The sequence below is a fragment of the Macrosteles quadrilineatus genome, unplaced genomic scaffold (genome assembly GCF_028750875.1).
Source record: "Macrosteles quadrilineatus isolate MER2022 unplaced genomic scaffold, UCM_ALF_1.0 Scaffold_7__1_contigs__length_78375512, whole genome shotgun sequence".
In the NCBI taxonomy this organism is placed as follows: domain Eukaryota; kingdom Metazoa; phylum Arthropoda; class Insecta; order Hemiptera; family Cicadellidae; genus Macrosteles; species Macrosteles quadrilineatus.
In genome coordinates this window covers 2792638-2808841 of record NW_026542600.1, presented here as the reverse complement: position 1 = coordinate 2808841, position 16204 = coordinate 2792638, and positions in this window count along the sequence as shown.

The window sequence follows — 16204 nt, the reverse complement described above, 5'->3', positions numbered from 1 at the left end:
AAGTGAGAAGTGTAGTTCAATGTGAGTGAAGTGTAAAGTTTTTGTTTAGTAAAAGTGCATGCATGCAAAGTGTAAAAGTCCCCCCAAGTGAAAGTGTATCAAGTTGTGAAATGCAGTAAGTGAATAAGCAGTAAGTTATGTGTTTGTGTTAGTGCATAGTATGTAAGTTTTCACAAGGTAAGCGTAGTGTAGTTAGTGACAATACTAGTGCATAGTTTACTTTAAATCTCTCAATGACATTTTTTTTTTTTTTTGACGATTGATTAATTATATAGATAACTTATTCTAAAATACCTCATTTACCATACTCTTATTTACAATTCAGTTTGTTTAATCTTCTGGAAATGCATTTGTTAGCCCATTAGATAAACCATTTGCAAATATACATATATTTTCCTTTTTTTTATTACCTGAAAATTGCTAAAACAATCATAACATTATTACACAGATACAAGTTCATCATTATATATCTAGTACTTCTCTGTTAAATCTCTTTCATTTCCTAAACTAACCCTTATTGTTTCTTATTGATATCAAACTTTACTGAACAAAAATGTATTACATAACAAAATTTACTGAAACAAAATCCAAAGTTATGAGTTGATTAAAATTGATTTAAAATTCACTATTCATGACATTTTCTTTTCATACATCAACAAAACATTTTCTTTTGTTTACTCATGATTTACTAAACAATTTTTATTATTTTTTTTTTATAAAATAAAATAATCTCAGCTTCTTTATAATATTACAAAGATATAAATCAAAACTTTAAACAATTCTCAAAAGCAAAATTAAAAATATGACCATATTTCTTTAGAATAATTGAAATAAAATTATTACCTTCTTTTACAGTTTAAACTGTGAAATGTGTACTCTTTTTACAACCTCAGAATCTTCGATTTTTTGTACTACACAGCTTACATCAGATATAAACAACAATATCTTGTAGGGTCCATCATATCTTAAAACATGTTTACTCTGTATACTTTTTTCCTTGCTACTGATAGGATAGGTCTTGATATAAACAATTGATCCTTTCTTAAAAGGGTGTTTACTATTATCTTCAGAATACAACTTCCTCTTCTTATTATTTAGTATTGCTTCCTTTGCATTTTCAAAAGCTTTAGTTAATTTTAACTCTAACTCTTGTTTATTTACATTGGAGTCCATGAGCTCATTTATTGACCATGCATTGGTTAATGGATTATTAGGCTTGTAACAAAACACTAATTCAAAGGGAGTAGCTTTAACTGTTTCATTTACTGCACTGTTCATAGCTAATTGGAGTTCACTTAAGTTTGAATCCCACTGATTTTGATTTTTATGATAGTAAATTTGAAACATAGCTTTAAGATTTCTCAGATAACGTTCACTTTTATTTTGTCTTGGAACCATGGGTATAGTTAATCTATGCAAAATACTTTTGTTAAATAGAAAGTTTTTAAATTCATTACTTGTAAAATACTTGGCGTTATCACTTACGAGTTCTTTACAAACAGAAAAATGTTTAAACACATTATTTTCAAGAGCTCTGATTATACACTTGCTAGTACAATCTTTTAAGGGACAAAGCCATGTATACTTGCTGTAGTCATCCACTACTATTAATAAATAGGTACTAAAGTTCTTTGTTCTGAACAAAGGTCCATACGTATCTATATAAATCTTATCCATGGCGTTTCTTGAAGGAGATGTAACTAAAGGGCCATTGTAGATTCTCTTAGGGGGTTTGCCTTGAGAACAAAGTTGACAGTTTTTTACCCTATTAGCAACTTCAGGAATCAATCCGGGCATATAAAAATATTGACTAATTTTCTTCACGGTTTTAAACACTCCAAAATGACCGCCTACATGTGAGTCATGGAAATACTTATACACCATGTCTAGAAGGATTTTGGGTAGGTAAATTCTCGGTGCTTCTTTGTTAGATTTTTTATACATTAACACTCCTTTATTCATAGAGAAATTGTCTTTACCTTTACCTTCTTTTAGACTAGACACTATATTTGATATTTCTAAGTCCTGCTTCTGGTACTCTTTTAATTCAAGAAAACTTAAAGGAAAATCTTTTATGTTATTACAAAAGTTGATTTCTTGGTTTTCATGTGAATTATTTAAGTCTTCATTATTTGGCATTTTGTTTTGGTTCAGTTTAAACATATTTACATTTAGACTAGGGACAATATTTACATTATTTACAGAGACATCTGGATCCATGTCTTGCTTATCGAAAACTCTTGATAAGAAATCAGCTATTACATTATCTTGACTTTTAACCAAAACTATTTTGAATGGTAAAGATAATATAGTTCCAACCCAACGTCCGAGTTTACCCAATTTCTTGAAGTGAGTTAAAACAAAAGCTAGAGCGCTATTGTCTGTGATCAAAGTAAATTCCCTTATCTCAAGCATTTTTCTAAATTTAGAAATAGCACAAACCATAGACAAAGCTTCCTTTTCATAGACAGACAAACACTGTTCACTGTCGGAAAATTTTCTTGAATAAAAAGCAACTGGTTTGTTTACACCATCTTGGTTTTGTAAGAGACAAGCGCCACAGGCTCTGTCACTGGCATCGCAATGCAATACAAAAGGTTGATTATAATTTGGTATAGCTAAGATAGGTGGTTCAATAATGCATTGTTTGAGCTTGTCGAAACTATTTTGACAACTTTCATCCCAAATAAACCTTTTATTTTTCTTTTTTAGATCATTGAGTGGACAAGCGATGTCGGCATACTTAGGGATAAACATAGACCAATAGCTAGTCATTCCTAAAAATCGACTTAGACCCTTGATATCTTTCGGGGGTTTAAACTCCTTGATAGCAGTAACTCTGTCTGGGTCGATTTTGATTTGATCTTTACTCACTAAGTATCCTAGGAATTTTATCTCTTTAAACACAAAGTTAGCTTTCTCCGGGTTGACTGTTAGATTGTGATTGTTTAATCTGGTGATAACTTCATTTAAATGTACTAGATGTTCTTCATATGTTTTGGAATAGATAATCAAATCATCTACAAAGTTAATCACAAATTTAAACTTAATGTTTTTCAAAACTTCGTTAAGATAACTGCTAAGCAATGAAGATCCTAAATGCAAACCATACGGAATTCTACAAAATCTCATTTGTGAAAAAGGTGTTACAAAAGCAGTATAGTCTCTACAGTTTTCACTAAGTTTGATTTGGTGGAAACTATTACATAAATCAATTACACTGAAATATTCACTTCCTTGCAAATAATGATAAATGTCATTCATATCCCCGATAGGATAATTTACTCTCTCTATCTTTTTATTTAATTCAGAGTAATTCACCACAAGTCTATATTTATCACTATTAGGTTTTTTCACTAGGAATGTCGGACTGGCATAGCTTGATAAGGAAGGTTCTACAATTCCCTGTTGAACTAAATCATCAATTAAATCCTTCATAATTTGCATTTTATGGGGATTGAGTTGATATGGTCTAAGGTTAACAGGCTCCTTGTCTTTAAGCTTGATTTCATATTCAAAATTTATAGCTTCACCTATTTGATTAGTAAAAACTTTAGGAAAATCTGAGATTAGTTTTGTAATGTCTGTAGTAGCTTTATTGCATCCAATCTTAATTTTACAGTTCTCGTTAGCTACTATTACAGAAACATTTGACACAAACTCTACTTTATAATTAGGTTCAAATGCAAAGTAACATTGATCTTGACTTAAGTTAAGTAACATTTTACTCCTCTTGATGAATTCAGCTCCTAAAATAATGTTGCAAGCTAGATCTTTAGCAATGATAAACTCTAAATTCCAAGAAAACTTGTTTATCTTAATTTTAATTTCACACTTGCTTATTAATTGCATTTTAGTATTAGCTGCTGTTTTACAAAAGATTTCAGGTTCGCATATGTTACTGATAACATGGTACTTACTTAACTTGTTAAACAATCGTTCACTTATTATGTTTACTGAGCTACCTGTGTCAATTAAAGCATTTTCAAATAGATTTGGTTTAAAACATACTTTAACAGTTGGTAGAGTACTATAAAATCCTCCATTTTCCTTTTTTGTAATAGAAATTAATTCATTCTTAAACTTGCACTTAAATTGTTTCTTCTCTTGGACATTTAGATACCTTTTCTTCCTTTTAGAATTAAAAAATACTCTAGTTTTATTCTGGGAGAGCTCTTGTTTTACTTTTGCGAATCCGAGGCTCTCCCCTGAGCCTCGTTTTTTGTAACGAACCTTGAAGACTGATTTGGGACATGACTATTACCATGGACAGAGGGTCTTGGTTTTGTATTTTGGCTGTAGCAATACTTAGCTATGTGACCCAATTTACCACATGCAAAACACTTCCTAGGTGCTGGTACAAAATTTACATGTTTTGTGTGAAATGGTGGGGGCCTATTTGATTTACGCCTAAAATCTTCAAAGCGGACGTTTTGATCATGAATACACAATTGACTCAATTCATCAAATGACTTAGGATCGCTCACAAAAACTAGCCTACTTCTAGTTTCTTGGTTTAACCCAATTTTTATCAACTCGACAAGATCTCTTTCTGAAAATGCAGATTTTAGAAGCTTTGCATTTTCCTTTACTTCTAAAATATAGATATTCAATGGTTCGCCCATCCTTTGAGGACGAGTTACAAGGTCCCTTTTGAGATTTTCTCTTAAACCAATTGGTATAAAATAATCAATCAATTTAGTATGCACTTCATCAATACTTAAGCTACTATTTTTGCTTTCTATGATTTTTGCATACAATGGTCCTGAAGCATAACTCAAGCTAATATCTAAGATCTGAGCATCACTAAATTTTGTTTCATCCTTGACCTTAAGGATTGTATTGATAAAATTCAAAAGTTCCCTAGCGTGTAATCCATCAGTGACTTTAAGATTTTTAAAATGTCTTTCAGCTGGATTAGGCAATTTGGAAAACATGTTTGACATTGTTACATTTGATACTTCTACAGGGGTTACTATATCTATACTTTTAGTTTCAAACACATCATTTTCATCTTCTAGATTTGACTCACTTATCTTCCTTTCGATTATTTCCTTTTTTGCTTTGTCAAACTGGACATTGTTAAAATCCTTTTGGATTTTATCTAACTGTTTAGTTAATTTACTCAACAACTCTTTGTCTTTATCTGGAAGTTTAAATTTACCTGTAGCTTTTGTTCTATAATCATAGTGATCTAATCTTGTTTCAATGCGAGAAATTTCACTTAGATTATGAGTTTCGGTTTCAGTTAGGCTAGCTACTTTAATTTCTAAATTTTCCAATCCGGCTTTGATGAGTTCCAAATTTATATCAGAATCTAATTTTTCACATAAATTTAGATGATTTCTTTCTAGGCCTACTTTTACAACTTCTCTTAGTTTTTTACGTAATGCAAGAACAGTATCACTTTTATTTACACCTATTCCCCTTACTGTTAGTTCATATTCCAGTTCATCTCTTAACAAAAAATCTACTTTCAAAGCCATTTTAAATGAAACTGGTTTGCAAAATAAAATAATTAATTAATCCTCTTCATAATAAAAATAAAAATTTCCTTCTTGTTCCATACATTAATTAATTGGCTATTAATCCTCTTCATTATTTTTAGTATAGTCAGCAGAGTCGCGCATTTATTGTACCCTTTAATTTTAAAATTCATAAATAGGCACAATTTAGCTTTAAGGAATAAACAAATAAATCAACATCTTGCTTCGATCTTGTGTATTAAATAATTATATTTTACTTGACATTGTTCTAACAAAATTTCTCGTTCTTCAATTATCATTTATGTTTTAGTGAACATTATCAAAAACCCTGAAAATAAAACAATCTTTTAGTTCTTTGTCTACTGATGGATTTCTACTGATTTTAAATTGGAATTTAACAAAATTTATAATTTTAATATGTGAATTTAAATAAGAGAAAGCAAGGCATTTATTTAATTTGGAGACTACTACAAAACTTAACTAAATTTAGAAAAAAGAAAAACTTACCCAAAATGGGGTTAAACACTGAATTTAAAACAACTTTACTTATGAAAAACTGACTGTAAAAGAGACAGCAGCACGTGGCAGAGGGCCTTATATAACCTTGGTTTAAACAAATCTGTGCAAGAAACTAACTAAACATCTGATTGGTTGTTGAGCGTTGCTTTGTCTTTTACATGAATGACTGAAGCTAAACTAACAGGAAAATTGGCATCTTATTGTACATATGGTACAGGACAAAAACACTATTCGTTCAAATTTATTTTATATATACGTACGTGAACGCGACAAGTTTTTGTCCGATTTTGATGACATTTTGCTTGAAGATGTAAGGCGGGATAAACTTGAATGAGTTCGCGAACCAGCATGATCGGACAATGAGGACGGGGGTTTATGAGGGGTTTAAGGGGTAAACATTTGTTTTCCCATTTTTGACAAATAAAACATTAAATTTCTCAATTTTTTCTCAACCTTTTGTAGAGCTTAAAAAATAAATAATTTAGAATATTGAAGTGACGTTGTATGCCTAACGGTTATAGAGAAAATTCAAAATAGGTGTAACTAAAAATTCTCGTGTTATTCTTATAGAGAAAAGTATACTGTTGTAGTTTTCTTGTTTATGGATATATTATCATCAAACTTGACAAATTTATTTATTTTGTACTTAGCTATAGTATTTGAATAAAACTACACTTTATTAGCTTCCCTGTATCAGCAAACCTAGGTACTTGTTAAAATGAATGTTATTTAAATAGATTTAATTGAAAAAAATCCAATCAGGTAAATGGAAATTCGCTTAATCTGCAGGTTTGCTGCGGTGGGAGTATTTATATCTAGTAATCGATTAATGAATTTCATAAAACCATGAAATAAAGATAAATACATGTGCTATTCTGCTTCATTATGCTATAAAGCAAGTGAAACAGAAACTATGCTGAACCACAATCTGACAAAACTACTAGTTCAATCTTTCTGAGGATGTACGGTGGCTACTAAGACTTAAGCAACACCCCTTTAATAATAAAAGTCGTTTTAACAATGTACAACTAAAATAATATAGGGAAATTGTATAATAAATAAGAAATTTATGACCAGGAATTTAATATCGATGAATAGGCCTATATCTTTTTGGGAAAATTCAATCATTACTAAATCCTTCTCTACCTCTTAATTCAGACATAATTTAAAATCTTATTCTATCAATTTTTCACACAATGTTGTGACAATATTTAAAATAAAGCTCTGATAAATAAAGTATTGCTTAGTCACATCAAAAATGGAGGAGCGAGCTGGTGTAGTGGTTAGATCGCGGGACTTCAGTTCCTGAGGTCCCGGGTTCAAATCCCGCCAAATTACCTCTAGATCTAGCCTGAAGTAATGTGAAAAACAATTCCGGGTTCTTGCCTAGCGTCCAAGGACAAAAAATATAAAAAATCACAACAAAAATAGTATCAAATACAGTATAGAAATACCCCATCACAGATACTCTGCAGGGGGTAGTCAAATCTAGTCGCTTCATCAAGTTTTTATTACAACACAATATTTCAAAAGTGTTTTAATTAATTTTAAAATATCTTAAATGATTAAACAATTCAGTGTACATTGTTACTATTTGTGTGTAAGCAATTTTAAGTTGTTTTATCTCACTTGAATTGAATTGCAATAAACAAAAATAACAGTAACAGTTAAAAGTTTGGACAATTTAAAAATTCCGTTAATACAATTGGCCTATGTACAGCTTTTCCAACATGCAGGTCATTGGCGTTGTCACGAACATGATTTGAAATGGTCCAATGTCAAGTCCATTGCTTAAACGATGTATGCACCTTGTTTTGATCGTAATTGCAGTTTTCACTAAATGTGCCTTAATAGGAAGAACTATAGCTCTTAACGTCTTCATGATAAGACTTATTACCGACCGTTAAAATCAATATATCTGAGGGGCTGAATTATGTAAATGTAAATATTTCCTTGACTAATCTCTTGGTCTAAGTAATTAAATTACGTCAGTCTCTTAGGCTTGGTCGCTTCAGAGGTCATATTAACTCGGAAGTCAGTCTGCGTTGGCGGCCGCAGTATACACGAAGGTTCAAGGCTAGTTCCGTTGGCGGTTGGCGGGTGTAGTAACCTATATAATCTCCAGGTGGACCAATTGTATCAGCCACACCTTCACATCCTATGACGCTCGCCCGGAATGGGTTTTCACATTAATTCAGGCTATTACTACATGATCGTGGCATTAAAAGCCATAAGTAATTGGTGGGATTTGAACCCGGGACCTCAGGGACCAAAGCCCCGCGCTCCACCAGTAGACCAGCTAGCTCTTCTGTTATAATTGGCCACAATGAAGAGAGTTATAATAATTGTATATCTATATGCCTTTTAGTGGGGTTCTCTAGTACAGTGTTCTTCTCTCTCGAAAGATCTATACTTGTTTCTTACATTGGCGGAACTACAGGCTACAGCTTAGGCTGGGCTCCGTCCTATGGCGTCAATTTATTACAATTTACTACCTTACATTTAGCTTAAAACAAGTACCTTGGTGTCCGTCACTGATCATAATCAGTTTTGCACTTATATATCTGATTATTAAAATTCTACTGTATTTTACAAGGCTGGGTCAGGCAAGAATATATCTATCATAGATAATTTTTATACATTTCACACTCACCTTGTATTTATATCCAGCTTAAAATACGCACCTAGGGCCTTAAAGTGATGAAAAACTGTCAGATTATCCAGATATCCAGATATCTGCTATCCAGAGATAGCTATTGGTGAGTCGGTGGCTCAGTCGGTAGCGTCGCGGACTTCGGGCCCAAGGCAGCGATGTCGTGGGTTCGGATCCTGGTCACTGCCACTAAATTTTATCAGTACAGTTCACCTTTGTACTGTACCGGCTCACTCCTTGCTTTGCTGTAAACGATCCACGCACGGGCGCTTAGTCTATGTGGACGGGCAAATGCAAGGTTAAAAGAGGCCGCCAACCTCAAAAAAAAAATATATATATATTATATAACTATTCTACATACAAGCTAGTAGTGTTTTAGGCTCTGCCGCCTGATTATTTCCACATAAAACTAACCCCATTTATCTCTTAATTTTTGCATAGGTCTTACAACTATAGTATTCATATTTAAATTACGCACCTATGGCCAGCAACTGTGGTTGGAAATCCTGTTATTTTATCAGCAATATATTCCAACCAAGGTCACAATGAATAAAATAACTATTTTTAAAGCCCCCTTATATTAGTAAGGGTATATTGCTTGGGCATTCGTCAAAATTATCACTATAGGGATATAATGGGATATTAACAAAAATGCATGTGGGATAATAGATATTTGTGTATTAAGAGCGTTGGTGTAGAAACACCAGCAGTGAAAGCAGCTGATTAGCGAGCGGGAATGGACCAATAACGTAAATGGTGGTATAGCGTAAATTAGCTATTTTGTCCTACTGTTTGCAGCTGGGAAAATGTGATCATTTCCATGCTGTTGTAGGAAAAATTTATTTTCCACTATGTCAATGTCGGATGAAACGGGATTTTCTAATCCCCGTATGCTGGATTTTTGTGTGGGGAGTGGGGACGCACGCAGATCGACAGCCCAAGACTGCAGTCCGAGATACAGAGGTCTAAGCCCCACATTGATGTTATATAACAGGTTAATGTCTGCTCTTGATCTTGACCAGAAGAGAATTTCAGTAGTTCTCCTCCAAGGATCAATTTAGAATCTTACATAACATGAGAAAAACAGTTGTGCAACATTTGAAAGCCATCCTATCAGTTGCTTGGAGCTGCGTTGTGTGTAAGCTTTGCGGTCTCATCTGACATTTAAGGGTAATAAACATTTCTTATTTTGTAATAAAAAACTATTGTAAAAAAATTAGTAAAAGATTATTGCTTATTTTGTATATGGGAGTAATATTTCAAATTAGTCTGAATCAGTGTTCAGATTCATTACTGATAACCATAACTCTTGAAGTTAATGTGTTTATTTTTTTATTTTAAAGATTTGTTACATGTCTTGATTTATTATAGATATCATACCAAAGTAGAATTCAAAATCATTTTTAATTAGTAAATATTTACTTATGAATGACAATCTTAAAACCACCATCTGTGTTAATGTTGCAGACAAAGGGCCCTGACCTTTTAGGGGTTAGAAACATGTATTTTTTATCTTAGACAATAATTTAGGAGTAAAATTTCAAATTAGTTTTAATTAGTGAATACCTTAAAAATATAAATCAAAAAGCCTCCGCTGGGTGTTTTTGTGGTAAGCTTATGTGTTGGAGGCTTGTTCTATTGTCATATACCCTGACTGTAAATGTTCTTAAACATTATATTACACAAGTATAATGTCGGAGCAATATTTCAAATGATTTTAAACCAGTGAATGTTATCTTAAAGTGGTGTAAATCCTAAAGCCTTAATTTGTGGTATGGTTGTAAGCTTATAGATTTGTGGTTTATTCTATTCCCAAATACCTCAGATTTAAGGTTTCAGAATAATTTCTTATCCATCACAGATATATAGATCGAAGTAATATTTTTAATGGGTTTGGACATTGACTACACACAGAATACACTTCCCATGTAATGTAAACATTTCATGCGAAGAAAATAGATAAAGTTCAGGACCATCTCGCCAGAGGGTGCTATATGAATTGGGTTATATAGCCTATTAATTTAAATTAACACAGTATCATAGCAAACAGCTGATTGATTTATCACTTGACACAGAATATTGTCAATAGTAGATGGACCATCTCAACTCATTGTACCGTGTTTTTTGGCTTCAAATGTGTATATAACATGTCTATTCAGTATAGAGATATGTTTGGATCAGTTAATGAATAGTAGCATTTAAGGCTAATATATAGGCTAATATATATGGTATGGTATTTTTGTTTTAGTTTTTAGTATTTATAGTTTCGGTGTATAGTACTTTAAATGGATATTATGAAGCTTAAGGCTATAAAATTCTATAGCTTCCAACTGTGTTGTTATTGTAAGCTTATGAGTTTGTTGTCGTTCTATCCTCAGATAGCTAATCTTTTAGGATCTTAGAACATTTATTATTTTATCACAGGTAGAATTTATCGGAGTAATATCTCAAAAGAGTGATCTATGTTCAAACCATACATCTATGTTTAATGGGATGGTGAAGGTTCATTATATTCTCAAATATCTCAGTCTTTGGAACTTTTGAACATTAATTTTTTCATCGCATACATAATAATCGGGGTAATATTTCAAATGAGTTTTCATAAAAAAATAACTAAATACCATAAATCATCAAATTGCTGGACAGGTTGACTGTCAACTTCTAAGGTCGTTTTCCGGCCTTACCACACCCGAAAAATCACCTTGCGTTCTTAAAGCGCTATTGATTAATGTCAGGTCTATGATTCATTGAACTAATGTTCGAACTAAACTGTATCGGGGTTTACAACCAATTAATCGTTGTAAACGTGATTCGATATTATATGATTGATTAAAAATACACGATTTTTCAGATACAAATATTCGTACAAACAGTTATCCAATATTTGGTTTAACTTATTGGCTTTTGTATATTAAACAGACATCTCATCTTATATGCAACAATTTTTTTCGAAAGAACCAAGTTTGCCACAGTTTGAAATATTATTTTCTCCCTGTGTTGTTATTGTGACAATTTATTTATTCAATAATTAGATATAACCTCAGATATATATAAATGGTAATAGTCTGGAGCAATTGACTTTCTGATATTGAAGTTGACATACCATCTTTATGGAGCACCTTGTTCGTATAAATACTGTATTATATTATATTATATAATTGAGCTAAATGAACCTTTTTCATAATCATGTCCAATAAGCTTTCTCTTCAAGGAAAATTTTAAATCGCTGCAGGTCATTCATAAGCAGGTATGGAGAAAGTGTTGGATAAATGTTACATTTTGCTAAACCCTTCTCGGCTCCCACGTTGGATGATGACCTTGAATACTGTAGCTATATGTGGAGCACCGCCTACACTTCGAAGGTCAGCTGGTTCTCAATCATTTCCTTTTCGGAACCGGCTTGGGCAGGTAACTCCGACAATTATTTCACTCATTCCTTTTCCTTGCAATTTAAACATTTTCAATAAAATCAAGGGATATTTTAAGCAACTTTCCTTTAACATGTGGCTGATTTTCTTTAATAACAGATTTATGAATGATGAAGTCTAAAAATGGATAAGTTCTTGGCAAAAAATAAGTCAATGACTACAACTGAATGACAGAGAATAAAAAAATAGTAGAGTAATCTTCTTGAATAGTACCTCTACCAGAAAATGGCATTTAAATATGCTACCGATAAATCTCGAATACAACAACGATTTGTTTCTAAAAAAAATACCTGTTTTCTAAAATCCATTTGTTTCAAAACAATTACACTGGAGGTGGCGTTGAAAAAACCTGCTTAATTAACTTAGATTTGGAGATTGTTTGTGAAGAGTAAAGTATGAAAAAATAGACTGTATTTTCAACACTGGATATGATATGTTACCCGCATTAAGGAAAACCACCTGCCTCTCACAAAGCGAGCAGAACAACACGCCTAAATCAGGGGAAAGATCAACTTGATGTGCCATTCTGTAGACTGAATAAGAAGAACTGTTTCCCGATACTAGCAATGAAACTATAAAATTCATTGCCAGCTAGTAATAAAGATCTTGATCCCCGCAAGTTTGAACAAAAAATTGTAAAATCGCTAAAAAAAACGCCTATTCACTCAATCGAAGAATTCTTAGAAGAAGTCAAAACGCTTTAAGCCCTGCCACCAATCTGTAAGTATTTAAATATTGAACTAAAGTTTTAATGTTTTTCTTTTATTTTTTAAGATGGACTGCACAGTTTTAATTATCAGTTTAGTCTTGACTCAATCCGTCGACCAACTGCTGGTCAAAGATGAAGAAAATAAGTAAGTTTGGTTTTTATCAACAAAATCCTCTGTCAACAAAAGAAAATGCTGCTTTAACAATCACTGAAACACTTTAATAGTTATTTGTGCAACTAGTGAGCAAAATGAGCAATTGACTCACGGCTCGTGAGGAATGGTTTCTCGAGTGAGGCAATTGCACTTTGCACTCGAGTTGCATATTATATTTTTCCTACAGATACCATAAAACAAATAAATTGGTAAAGAATCATAACATATTTTTACACATAAATGAACTTTTAACTGTTTTAATATGACATTTAATTTACAACAGCACAACAGCTGACCAGCTGATTTACAGCCAGTGCTACCAACGTATTTCGCGCGCATACGACCTTGTCCACATGTTACGCGCTCACTATTTCGTGCCTTCATGTTGCAAATCTGGAGTGAGACAAAGTAATTAGAGTGAGACAATGTTAACATTGTCTCACTAATGAGCGAATTGGCCACTTTGCTTTCTCAAATCAGTGAGAGAACATGTACATTGTTAGGTAACTGTAGGAAAAATTAAGAAAGAAAGAACTAACATCTGATTGTTATCTTTGTTGTCACCAATATGCGCGATTCACGATTAATCATGATGTCATGGGCGATTTCTTCAAATCATTCAGTCAATGACAAAACTATAGTTATTTGTGCAACTAGTGAGAAAAGTGAGCAATTGACTCACTCGAGAGAAATCCTTACTCACGAGCCGTAGGCGAGTGAGGAATGGTTTCTCGAGTGAGGCAATTGTACTTTGAACTCGAGTTGCACATTATACTTTTCCTACAGTTACCATAAAACAAATAAATTTGTGAAGAAACATAACCTATTTTTACACAGAAGTGAACTTTTAATATAACGTTTAATGTTAAGTGACAAATACAACAGTACAGCAGCTGACCAGCTGATTTACAGCCAGTGCTGCCAACGTATTTCGCGCGCATACGACGTTGCCTGCATTTTACGCGCTCACTATTTCGTGCCTTCACGTTGCAAATCTGGAGTGAGACAAAGTAATTAGAGTGAGACAATGTTAACATTGTCTCACTAATGAGCGAATTGGCCACTTTGCTTTCTCAAATCAGTTAGAGAACATTTACATTGTTAGGTAACTGTAGGAAAAAGGATTTATTCAACACAATAAAATGAGTTTGTGTTCTTCACAAAGCAAAGCAACAAACTAAACTTGATTAGATTTTTTTACAATAAAAAACTCATGACTAAAAATTTAAATAAGTTATTCAAACAAAACAGACTTTTAGCAATAAATAAAAACTAGTCTCTCAGCAAATGTTTTTAAAAATAGATGTTGACTTTTTAACCAATTACAGACTAGGCATATCACGGCAAAATTATCTTCCGTAAAACCTCCAATATATATTTTGAACATTTATCAAACAAGGCCATTTTCGCTCTTGATTTTATTCTTCTCGGGACTTGTGTATTTTTGTTTTGACATTGCCATTCTTTGAATAGGTCTTCCTTCATAGCTGAGCCACTCCTCACTACTTATTTCTTCTTTTTCAGAATACGAATACGTTCCTTTTTATATTTTTTTATCTCACCAACAATGTCTTTTTCAACCTGGTTGACCTGGTGAATCGTTTTCGCATATCCTTCCTTTTTCAGGTAGTGTTCAGGAACCATCTGCCTAATCTCCGCCTTTTGCTCCTGCGCACTCTTCGCGTCCTTGATCTTTTCGAAGTAATCATACGACGTAACATTGAACGCATGTAGCATATATATTGGAGTCCACGGTGGTTGACGCGTTCCCTCCCTGACGAGTCCTCGACTATCTCTGTCCGTCGTAGGATCTCTCTGCACCACACGAGATGACTGACGAGTCCTCGACTATCTCTGTCCGTCGTAGGATCTCTCTGTACCACACGAGATGACTGACGAGTCCTCGACTATCTGTCCGTCGTAGGATCTCTCTGTACCACACGAGATGACTGACGAGTCCTCGACTATCTCTGTCGGTTGCAGGATCTCTTTTGCATCTCGTGAGATGACTGATGAGTCCTCGACTATCTCTGTCGGTTGCAGGATCACTTTTGCACCTCGCGAGATGACTGATGAGTCCTCGACTATCTCTGTCGGTTGCAGGATCACTTTTGCACCTCGCGAGATGACTGATGAGTCCTCGACTATCTCTGTCGGTTGCAGGATCACTTTTGCACCTCGCGAGATGACTGATGAGTCCTCGGCTATCTCTGTCGGTTGCAGGATCACTTTCGCACCTCGCGAGATGACTGATGAGTCCTCGACTATCTCTGTCCGTTGCAGGATCACTTTTGCACCTCGCGAGATGACTGATGAGTCCTCGACTATCTCTGTCGGTTGCAGGATCACTTTTGCACCTCGCGAGATGACTGATGAGTCCTCGACTATCTCTGTCGGTTGCAGGATCACTTTTGCACCTCGCGAGATGACTGATGAGTCCTCGACTATCTCTGTCGGTTGCAGGATCACTTTTGCATCTCGCGAGATGACTGATGAGTCCTCGGCTATCTCTGTCGGTTGCAGGATCACTTTTGCACCTCGCGAGATGACTGATGAGTCCTCGACTATCTCTGTCCGTTGCAGGATCACTTTTGCACCTCTCAAGATGACTGATGAGTCTTCGACTATATCTGTCCGTTGCAGGATCTCTTTTGCACATCTCGAGATGACTGATGAGCCCTTGACTTTATCTGTCCGTTGCAGGATCTCTTTTGCACCTCCCGAGATGCAAACAGATAAACAGATATTGCATTTTTTTACCAATGACAGACTAGGCATATCACGACATCTTCACACATAATCTTATTTAAAGGTTCTTTTTGTTGTTTTAGTTTCATTTAATTTTGACTGAACCTTTTCTACATAAATTATTTCTTTGTACACTGGCTAAACTGTGTATCTTGTTACATGGCTCCATCCATCAACATCCATAGTGGTTGTTGTTGTTGGTTTGGTTCATGGCTATTTATGGTAGATGTTTTCCACCATATGTTCTTCAATATATTTTTAAGCAGGTCATTCTGGGGCTAATCTTACCAGGGAAACTCTGATAAGTTTTTTTTAACTGTTTACTTTGCAATTAAACCGCTTGAGTTTACAATGATGATAATATTAATAATTAAATATTTGTTAAATTAATTAATTAAAGTTAAGCTCAATTGAAATTGAAGCTGTGATAGTACATAAACATTGTTAATTGAAAAAAAAACTTATACAAAACAATTCTTGACTGACTTGAGTTTTTATTCTGACGAA